Below are 11,867 nucleotides of genomic sequence, written 5' to 3'. Positions count from 1 at the left end.
CTAAACCAGGACCTCATATAGTGAGAGAAGGCAGGAGGACAGGAACGGAGCTCTGTTGACCCCAAAGCCCACACAGCAGATGTGGCAGAGCCTTTGGACATACTGCCCGGGCCAAGGCCTGGGCAGGGACAGCGTACACTTCTTACTGGAAGTATCTGGGAGGGCGGGGGCAGAGATGGAGGGGATGAGGTCATGCCTTGGCTTCTCCCAGGGACTTGCATGGGTGACAATGAGACCATGGGAGGGGCCAGGGGCCTGGGGGCCGAGGAGGGCAGGGCTGGGCCTCCAGCCCTTTTGTGAGCCGTTTTAATTCGTGTAAATGAGGGTTTTTAATTTGTTATTCTGGGTTTTATTTCTATTACCGTCTCATTTGCCTCTAAACCCTATTTCGCCCCAGCCTGGACCGAATTCCATTTGATGCATTAGGGACTAATTCTCCTCCCAAAGGGTTAGACGTTTTCTCCCCACACAAAAGTCGCTTATTTTGGATAAAGAGACGATTAGATTTATCTTTAATATTTTAATGGCAGCTGGGATTAGTGGGCAAACAGCCCCGACTGGGGTTGTTTGCTGAGGATTAGGTTCTGATAAACTCTCAGATGGGGCGCCCCCCCCACCCGACTCCACTTTCTGTTTTCCACAAAGTGCTTTTTATTATTTTTGTTGAAAAAAAAAATTCCCTTGTCTTTTGGAGCATCATAAATTCCATTTGCTGTTTTCTATTAAATCAAGTTGATTAAATTCGTTGTGACTCTCTGCACATAGATCTTTTTAATTTTAACGTCTCCAGCATAAAATCTTTAATGGTGCAATTTGAAATTGCTGCAATATACAGTACAGGCCCTGATAAAACAGATGGAAATGAGGTTCTGCCAGGGAGGGGGTCCTGTCAGGAGTCCGTAGAGTCAGGAGCAGGCAGGGGACAGACTCTCCCTGAGCTGAGCAAGCAAGGCCCCGGTTCCCATCCCTGTTTGGTTACTTGCTAGCTTCAGGGCTTTGCCTGGAACACTGGCCAGTGTTTGTGGCATGCTTCCTGTGTGCCTGGCACTGTGTGTGCACCGCAGATAATCCTCACAAGGAGGCTCAGAGAGGTCACTGGTTCAAGGTCACACAGCAAGTTAGTGGCAGTGGTTGGGTCCAGGTTTTCTTTGGCTTGGGGAAGCCTATTTCATCTCTCAGCGCCTCCATTCCTCATCAATAAAATGAGGGTGATCATTCTCCCCTGACTCCTGGGATTTGGATGGATCCGATGAGGTCCACAAACTGTCTTGTGAACAGTACAGGGCTGGGCTTCCCTGGGGACCTATAGGATGAGGCTGACCCATTTGGGGTTCAGAGGCCCTGCTATCCATCCCTGGGTAGAGATGGTTTTGGAGACCCCCTAGAGCCTTCCCTAACTCCAGGGTCCAGGCTCCCCCCTTCCCTTAACTCCCCAGCCCTCCAGCCTTGCCTCGGGCTTTTGCTCCCCATCCCTCTTCTCTAATCCTGACCTCATCAAGTCCAGGAAGAGTTGATCCACAGGAGCAAATCCCTCATTCAGAGAGGCAAAATCAGCTTAATTTGTAGCAATTTGAAGCAGGTCTTTGCCAGGATTTGAATATCAAATTATCCCACATCCTGGGCTGGCCTGCAGGGCCTCCCCCTGCTGCAATATGGATGGATGTGCTCTGAGCTCCACAAGGAGGCTGTTCTGGGAGCCCTGGGGCTGAGGCTGGGCTGGGTGGGAAGGATGGTCATGCACCCCAGAAGGTTCTGGGGCAGGTGGGGGTCACCAGTGAGTCCCTGTTCCCTGAGGGCAATGCAGCTTCCAGGCCTGAGGGATGGGAGGGGAGCAGACTCCTTAGATCGTGTACAACCAGAGAAATGAAAAGTTGTGCTCTATTTGTGTACAATGAAATGAAATGCATTCTGCTGTCATGTATAACTAATTAAAATAAATTAAAAGCAAATATGTCGGCCCTCTGTGTATGTGGGTTCCACATTTATGAACAGCAGATACAACATATTCAGAAAAAAAAAACTGTATCTGTATTGAGCATGGACAGACTTTTTTTCTTGTCCTCATTCCCTAAACCATACAGCATGACAACTATCACGCAGCACTTGCATTGTAAATAATTTGGAGATGATTTGAAATACAAGGGAGGATATGTGTAGGCTACATGCAAATAATATGCCATTTTATATAAGGGACTTGAGCATCCAAGTGTTTTGGTTTGTGGTGGTGGGGGGGCCTGGAACCACTCCCCTAAAGGTTCTAAAGAATGACTGTATACAGATTCTATGGCCCCTCCAAACATCAAGATTTTCAAGACTAGAAAAGTTTGGGAAAATTTGGAGCAGCTCAGTTAGCCAATCAAAAAATACCTGCTGTGCTCACTCCTGTACCTCCTCTTATTTTGAGGGTGAGCAGCCTCTTCCAGTGCCCGCTCAATCATTTCCAGCCTCTGACACTGCACACTATTTCCTCTGCAGTCTGCCCCAGGACAGCCCCAGGACTCAGACTTCTCTTCCTGGTGTCAACGTGCCCATTTCCTTGGGCCATCTGCCTCTTCCAATCCTCTGTGCATGCTGGGGTCTGGCCAGCATCTTCTCATGTGGACCACAAAAGACACGCTGCCCAGACCCGAGCCAGACCCCCCTGGTGGGCACGTTACAACTGTGAGCTGAGAGCCTCTTCGCGGAGAACAGGTGTTGGATGAACCACGTGCTGGTCATGCTCCTCCGGGTCCTGCAGAGTGGAAGTGGCAGGTCGGGCTGTTGAGAGGGCCCCGCGCAGGCCTGTCTGCCTCCCGAACACCATCAACATGGAGAGAAGGCCTGCCCGGCTCTCAGAGTGCCCACAGCTGGAAGGGAATACCATGGATCAAGCACCAGAGTGACACACACAATGAAACCACGGTGCTCGTTAAGCACTGGCCAGGCACTGGGTACAGCTCTGAGTGCATTTCCTCTATTCTCCCATTCAATCCTCACAAGACCCCATGAGGTAGGAACTATGTTTACACGCATGCATTTTACAGATAGGCAAATTGAGGCGACATGCCCAGTCACTGAGCAGCAAGCAGTGGACCTGGGGCTCACCCGGGCAGCCTGACTCCAGCCAGTACCCTATCTCCATCCATCATTTTCCCTTAAAACCATTTTGAATAGCTGGGTGCAGTGGACATGCCTGTAACACCTGAGGCCCAGAAAACTGAGGCAGGAGGATCGACAGTTCAAGGCCAGCCTCAGCAACTTAGTGAGGCCCTAAGCAACTTAGTGAGACCTGTGGCAAAGCACCCCTTGGTTCAATTCCCAGTACCCATCAACCAACAAACAAGACAGATAGTTGATGGATGGGTGAATCAATAGATGAGAGATAGATGATGGATGGATAGGTATTTTGCACAACCATGACTGGCCTTATTTGTTTACTTGGTATCAGAGATTGAACCCAAGGATGCTTGATCACTGAGCCACATCTCCAGCCCTTTTTATTTATTTATTCATTTATTTATTTATTTTGAGACAGGGTCTCATTAAGTTGCTTAGGGACTTGCTAAATTGCGGAGGCTGACCTTGAACTTCTGATCCACTTGCCTCAGCCTCCTGAGCCACTGAGATTACAGGCGTGTGCCACTGCACTGGGCTGTGACTGGCCTTATCCTTAAGGGCATAGACACAGGGTGTTTGGGGTAGCACAGAGAGGCACATTTAACCTACGCTAGGGCAATCACAGAGGGTGTTTTGGAGGCAGCATCTTTGTTTGTTCAAGGATGTACTTGGCATTGGAGAAGCAGAGATGGAAAAGCCATGCCTCCTAGCCCAGAGACAAGTTCCCTCCACTGAGACCAGCCACTAAGATGTGCACAAGTCCCTCCTTGTCTCAGCCAGTCCCTCCCTATGGAGCCTTCCTGGGCCAACCAATTCCACTCCCTTCGTGACCACCTATCTCAGGCAGATCTTCTTGGGGAAAGGTCTGCGTCCCCAATTCCCACATGTTCTGGGAGCATCAGACTCCTGAGTCCTAGATCATGTGCCTACAGGGATCAGTCAGAGGCTCTTGGGGGGTAAATGGCTGCCTTGGAAAAACCCAGTGGTTTGATTTAAGGGTGCCTAGAATGTGTAGAGAGAAGGAACCCCAGAAACCAATCAAGACCACTTAGAAGGGGCTCACGGGAGCTTCCCAGGCCCCCAGGCTGAGATGGGACTCAAACCCCAGGCTCCCAGTGGCCTCATCTCCTTTTGGGGGTGGTCTGGCCCCCCTGGGTTCTCCTCCTCCCTGTCTCCCATGTCTGCCTTGCCTGATGGTGGCCAGGGTAGCTTTTCCTGAATAACGATGGTATTGGCTCAGATTAAGGGCAACTAGCTGGCTCTTGGCTTTTCCTTTTTATATAACAACTAATCTCCTTCTAATCAGCCATTATTAAATTATATTCCGTTTTTAATTCATTCACAGATCACCGTTGGGACAGCTGGATGGATAATTGGGGAGAGATAATTTATGTAAATGAGGAACAGCAGAAGGTGGGGGAGAGAGGGAGGCCCAGGGTGAAAGGGGCCCCTCCTATGCCCAGGCTGAGGGGAGGACAGTGGCTGTGTCCTAGGTTGGGTATGCTGGGGCTAGGGCCTGCCATGGGACCTCAGGCTCCTGACTGGTTGCCAGCATCACATGGAGCCCTTCTGGCAAATAGGGAACATGCTACTTTTGGGGGTCAACTTTTGGGGGAAATCAGTTTTTCTTTTTAAAAGTGATCCTGAGAAGCAGTAGAATGCCCCGGAGAATTCTAGAGTCAAAGCTGAGTTTGATTCCAGCTACACTACTGAGTAGAGATCTCTCTCCATCTCTCTGTCTCTCTCTCTCTCTCTCTCTCTCTCTCTCTCTCTCTCTCCTGGGGATTGAACCCAAGGGCACATTACCATAGAGCTACTTCCCTAGTCCTTTTTCATTTTCTTATTTATTTATTTATTTACTCATTGGTACCGAGGATTGAACTCAGGGGCACTCGGCCACTGAGCCACATCCCAACCCTAATTTATATTTTATTTAGATTCAGGGTCTCAATGAGTTGCTTAGCACCTCACTTTTGCTGAGACTGGATTTGAACTCATGATCCTCCTACCTCAGCCTCCCGAGCTGCTGGGATAACAGGCGTGTGCCACCATGCCCAGCTCATTTTTATTTTTTTAATTTTTATTTTTTCAAATATATTTTTTAGTTGTAGGTGGACACAATACCTTTATTTTATTTTATTTTATTTTTGGTGTGGTGCTCAGGATCAAACCCAGTGCCTCACACATGTTAGGCAAGCGCTCTACCTCTGAGCCACAACCCCATTCCCCCTCAATTTTATTTCTATTTTGATCAAGCATCTTAAGTTGCTGAGCGTCTGGTTAAATTGGTGAGATTGGCCTCAAATTTGCAATCTTTCTACCTCAACCTCCTGAGTCATTGAGATTACAGGCACCACCACACTCAGTCTACATAGCTATCTCTCTTTCCCTCTCTCTTTTTGGCACCAGGAATTGAACCCAAAGGCATTTAGCCACTGAGCCACATCCGCATCCTTTTTATTTTTTTGAGACAAGTCTCGCTAAGTTGCTTGGGGCCTCACTAAATTGCTGAGGCTGGCTTTGAACTTAAGATCCTCCTGCCTCAGCCTCCTGAGTCACTGGGATTATAGGTCTGAGCCACAATGCCCTGCTTGTGTACCTATCTCTTAACCTCAGTTTCCTCATCTGTAAAATGGGGGCGACAACAATCTGCCTCATAAGGTTACAAAACTTCGGTACCTGGAACAGAAGAGCCCAATACAGTCCATGCTGGCTAGCAGTACTCCTATGAGGACTGTGCCTATGGAGTCAAAATCTGCCTCTGTCATCGCACCTGCCTTCAGGCTCCAGAGTTTCCTTCGAAACTGAAGTTGCTGAAGGTACCACTGAGAATAATCACATTAGCTACTGACACCTGGGAGGGCTCCTTACCCAGCCCTAAGACTTGAATAAGAGCATCTCCTTACATCACCAGAAAAACTGTGAGCGACTGTTTCTGTTTTACAGATTAATATACTGTGCACCCAAGCTCTCTTGACAATTCCTGCAACAGGCACCGAGAAGCCCCAGAAGCTTGCTTAGAAAGGAACAGGAGGTTCATAGAATTAGGAGCCCAGATGGAGGCTGTTTTGGGAAGGTGCTTTGGGGACTGGCAGACAGGATCAGGGCTGGCAGAGGAGGCAGGTGAAGGAGATTGGACCTTCAGCTCTTCTGGCTGTCCCTCTGGGGCCCCAGCAATCAGGCACAGGTGGTCTGACAGAGAGTGAAGGATGAGGTCTGCTTGTGACAGGGACTGGCAGGGGATGGCAAGGACTGGTGGGACCTTGGATGGTTCCCAGAGGGAAGCAGGGGATTAAGGAGGGCCAGGAAGGGTGGTCCCAGGGGGTCCATGAAGAGTAATGGGATTAGCCCTTGGGCAGTGAGTGAAAGTTATTATCCTGTGGGGCCTCTGTCCTTCCACCCAAGGCTGCAGCTGTCACCCATCCCTGGAGAGAGTCGCTGACAGCTCCCCCTCCCCACTTGGGGCAGGCTGGCACCCTCTGCTCCCCACAGGCTTTCTTGCTTTGGTCATCTGTCAGGGGGCTGGCCTTCTAGACAGCCTTCTGCCTGCCCTTGATAGGGCCACCCCCACATATTGTGACCAGCATTGCCCTGAGTCTCAGTTTCCCCCCAGAGAACTGTGAGGGAGATCCTCTGAAGCATGGAATTCCCAAAACCTGGATTTCAGGCTATGCTGTACCTTAGCTGTGTGACCCTGGGTAGATCCTTTAGCCTCTCTGTGTCCTAATTGGTAAAATGGAGGGCAGGATTTTCAAAGGTGAGGGCTGAACAGGGGGCCCAGTGTCGGCACCTCGGGTCTGGGTACGTCCCCGAGGTCGAAGCCCTAGAGGGCAGCGAACCTGGGACTAACAATAGAAGGGATCCACCTTGCCAGAGTCTGGCTCTCCCCGCGCAGTGGGTGGAGGAGGGCAGGGCCTGCGGGAAGAGCCGTCGGGACGCTCGCGGCTCCCTCTAGTGGTGATGGCGCGGATTGCGCGGGAGCAGCCACCTGCAAAGGGGATCTTTTTTTTGGGGGGGGGTACTGGGGATTTAAGTCAGGGGTGCTTTACCATTGAGTTACATTCCCAGCCCCACCCCCTCTTTTTTTGAGACAGGGTCTAAGTTGCGTAAGCCCTTGCTAAATTGCTGAGGTGGCTTTGTGAACCTCCTGCCTTAGCCTCCCAAGTCGCTGGAATAACAGGCATGGGCCATCGCGCCCAGCTATGGCTTCCCTTCTCATCCAAGTTCTGACATCCATCATAAGAATATCTTTCCTATAGTCCGTATGTCAGCTAAATGTTACAATGAAATACCTCGCAGCAGGGGCAACACAGCAGGAGCGCCTTACCTAGGACCCTGTCCAAAGCTCAGCGGACTGGGGAGGTTGGCCAGAGCATCTGTCCAGTATGGCAGCTAGTGCCAATCAGCTGCGTGCTTGAGAGGCACTTGGAAGACCCTGAGCTTAAAGTAGCCTGTTTCCTGTGGTTCTAGTCAGTGGTTCTACCTTTTCAACAGTAAGAACCCTTTTAAGTGTTTAAAAAAAAAATCTACAGATTCCCTTCTGGTAGTACTTTCCATATTTGATTCCGGGGACTATGTAATGACCCCAAAGTACTAGGCACTCAAAACTGCTTTTACGTGAATTGATACTTTATTAATCTCGACATCTTTATGTTTTTAAATGATTTAAAAATAAATTTCAACTTTAGAAGAGTTTTAAATCTCTGGAGAAGTTATGAAAAACAGTACAGTACCCCCGTATTCCCTGCACCATCTCCTTTGCTTATTTACTTCTTTTTACTGGTGATCAAACCCACGGGTGCTCTACAAGCACATCCCAAACTCTTTCTTATTATTTCTTTTGAGACAGAGTCTCAATAAGTTGCCCAGGCTGGCCTCAAGCTTGCAATGGTGCCACCCATTTCCCCTAATTTCTGACATTAGGATGTTACATTCGTTATAATAAATGAAGCAAAATAGACACATTATTACTAACTAAAGTTCAGGCTTTATTCAAACTTTAGTATTTGGTTAATGTCCTGTCTGTTCCAGGATCTCACTCAGGATACATCTGGCATCTAGTCATCATATCTCCTTAGGACCCTCTTGACTGTGATGATTTTACATAGTTTTAAAAAGAAATTTAAAAAGGTATCTATTCATGGGATGGAATTCTGTCCTGCTGTTATCACACATTCTCATGTGGAACAATCAATAAGACAACATTAGTTTACAATTTTTTTTTTTTACAAAAAATTTCCACGGGTGAAATATTAAAGATGCATACACATAGTTTTCTTTTTTTGCTACCATGGGTTGAACCATAGGCACTTAACCACTGAGTCACATCCTCAGTTCTTTTTATATTTTTATTTGAAGACATTTGCTTAGGGCCTTGCTAAGTTACTGAGGCTGGCTTGTAACTGGCGATCCTCCTGCCTCAGCCTCCTGAGTGGGTGGGATTACAGGTGTGCACCATGCTGGGCTGTGTTATCTATCTTGATCAATAATTCCTTAAATATAACAGTACATGCAAGTATAGTGTGTTCATTGAATTATTTGCCTCTCCTGCCAGCATACAGTAGGCACTTAGTAAGTGCTAGCTCCCTTCTGTTACTCCAGAGCTGCATTAATAATTTGTGTTTACCCGACTATCTCCCCTTTATACTGTGAGCTTTAATTTGTAGGCCCAATAAATGTTTGCTTAATGACTGAGTGATTTGTGCTGGAGGGGAGGGGAGGATGTTGCCAAACCTTCACAGAGGCTGAGGGCCTCTGCTGCCCGCCTCAGGAGGCAGAGAAAAGCTGTCCTGGGGCAGGGTTGAGGTAGAGAGTATGGGTTAAAAGGATGGTTGAGGTAGTGAGGGGGTGGCACAGGCAATGGTGTCCTAGACCCAAGGGGGGAAGGGCCCTCATTTGCCTTCTACCTGGTCTTTAGTTAGACATCTGTGGTCACCTCTGTGAGCTCCATATGGCATCCAGGACCCTTCTTGAGTGGACAGGGACACCTGAGCCTGGGGACTTGGACATGCTGGGTAGCAGGGCGGGGTGAAGAGGAGGTGGTAGCCAGCATTCAGCACCTGGAGTGTCCTGAGCAGTCCACTCACATTATTTAGGGGTACACTGAAAGCTGGAGGCTATGTAAAGCTGGGGTTTCAGAATTTGGGGATACACTACACCTTGAGTAGTTCTTAGTGAAGCACTCCTGAGCCTTGATCCCCCAACTCCACTGTCACCACCATTAAACACACTGAATACTTAACATGTGACAGGCGCTTCACATGCATAATGGCCCTCACTAAGACCCAGGAAAGTCTATTATCATTATTATTTTGCATGATTCCAGGGCAAGTCCTGTACCACTGAGCTACATCCTCAGCCCTTTTCATCTTAATTTGAGACAGGGCATCGCTGAGTGGCCGGGGCTGGCCTTGAACTTTCCATCCTCCTGACTCAGCCGCCCAAGTTGCTGGCATTACAGGAGTGCACCACCGCGCCTGGCTTATTCTCATTTTTTAAGATAAAAAATGTGATTCAAAGAAATGAAGCCACTTTTGAGTCAGGGAGCTCACAAGTAGCTGGGTCAGGATTGGAAGGCAGCTCTGCCTGCCCACACAAGCCTCAGTCCCCAGCCAGGACCTGGCTTCCTCTTTGTCCACTCAGTCCAGCTCCTCGGCTACCCACACTCCCCTTCTCCATGGCCTTCAGTTCCTACCGCCCCACTCCCCAAAGCTGTGCTGCCTGCCTCTAAGTTCTGCACTTGAGCGTTCCAGGAGGTCCCCAGGGACCCCAGTGTACAGGAACAGTGGTGGGCAGAGGGCCGTGGTGCCTCTCAGCTGGGCCGGGAGCTGAGCTCTGTGGGGAGGCGGGCGCGGTGCACAGCGCTGATCCTAACCAAGTTTGCCAGCCCAGCTTTTCTCATGGCTCCCACACAATGGTCTGCTTTGTGCCCACCTGCCGATAATGCTTAATTAGGCGAGGAGTTGATTAATTTGAGGTAATTGACAGCTAATTAGAGGCCCACAGGCTCATTAACTTGACATCTTGTCTTCGTGAATTGGCTGAGTAGGGTCAGGTGATGGGAGCCGTTGCTTCTCCCTCCCGTTCAGGTGGGGCAGTCTCAAGGCCAAGAGTAGAGGAAACCAAGGCAGCAAAGGATGAAGGTCCTGGATGAGGTGCTGCCCTGACCCTAGACAGTGATCAGGAATGGAGGGCTCATGGGCACCGGGCAAAGGAACCCGGGATAGGGGGTTATTAATGGTGCAGGGGAAAACCTGGTGTCCCTGCAGGGAGGAGGGTCAAGGGGAAGCAGGTGTGTGGGGAAACCCGTCAGTTGGGCAGACCTGAGCTTGAATCCCATCTCTGCTACTAAAGCTCAGTGTAACTGTGAATGACTGATTTAATCTCTAAATCTCAGGCTTCTCATCTGTAGAATGGGAATAATAATAACAGGACCTAATAATAATGGGACCCTCATGAGGTTACTGTGAAGAATCAATGAGACACTGAAGGACTTGGGGGCCTGGTGACTCAGTTAAATGCTAAATGTCCTTGGCAGCAGGACAAGTGACATGAAAAGCAGCTATGTGGCTAGAATGGGCCTCCAGGTTATGGTAGGCCATGGAAGCCCCCCCAAAGGGAGTCCCTGTTACCCTGCAGGAACCTGCATGCCTGATCCTAGCATGAGCTTGAGGAAGTGTGGAAAAGGACTTGTCACGACTTCTTTAAGGAGCAATTAGCAACTTAAATTTTAATATGCTAAATTTAATATTTAGCATATTAAAATAAAAGATGCACATGGTGTTTGACCTACCAATTCCCCCACTAGTGATATATTTTGTGGATATATTTGTACATGCACAAAGGCTTAAACACAAGGATATTTGTTCGTCCCAACATAGTTTACAATGGCAGAAGACTGGAAATAATCTAAATGTCCATCCCAGGGTATGGTTCATCCATACAGTGGAATTGTATATAGCTGTTAAATCTACATGTACCAGTATAATCAAGATCTGAAATATACCAAAGGGAAAAAGTCAAGGTAGAACAGTGCGTAACTCCCACAGGTTGGCCACTAGTGGCCAGAGGGTTATGGAATGGTGAAGAGATGTATTTTTCACAATCTATTTTAAATATGGCTTGTATTTGTGCCTTTCCAAAATGTATTTGAAAATTAAAAAGCAATGTAACCTTTTCCCCAAATGAACTCTAACTTGAAATTTGAATTAATAGGCAGTGGTTCTGGCTATCTGAGGTGGAGACCATCCTACCCACCTAGTTCCTTCCTCCAGTCTCCTAAAGGCTCCAGGAGGGTTGGAGGATCATCTATTCACTATCCATGATGATGAAAATGTATGTAGTCCTGAATTCTTCTATGTGGTAGCCGGTAGCCATGTGTAGCTACTGAGCACTTGAGATGTGTCTAGTACAAATAGAAACCGATTTATTTGGGGGAGCGGTACTAGGAATTGAACCCAGGGACACTTAACCACTGAGCCACATCCCCAGCCCCTTTTTTGTATTTGATTAGAGACAGGGTCTCCATGAGTTGCTTAGCGCCTTGCTATATCGCTGAGGCTGGCTTTGAACTTCCTGAGCTGTTGGGATTACAGGCGTGCACCACTGTGCCCAGCTGGATTTTATTTTATTTTTTTAAGAAAGGAGGTTTGCTTAGCTCACCGTTTTGGAAGGTCGAAGGCTAACCAGCATGGTGCAGGCTCTAGCAAGGCTCCCTGTGGGCTGCCTCCTGTCATGGCAGGAGCACAAGGGTACCTCTATTGGAACAGAAT

This window comes from Marmota marmota, unplaced genomic scaffold, assembly GCF_001458135.2.
Source record: "Marmota marmota marmota unplaced genomic scaffold, marMar, whole genome shotgun sequence".
In the NCBI taxonomy this organism is placed as follows: Eukaryota; Metazoa; Chordata; class Mammalia; order Rodentia; family Sciuridae; genus Marmota; species Marmota marmota.
The sequence above is the reverse complement of the archived record's forward strand: the minus strand, read 5'-3'. Positions refer to the sequence as shown.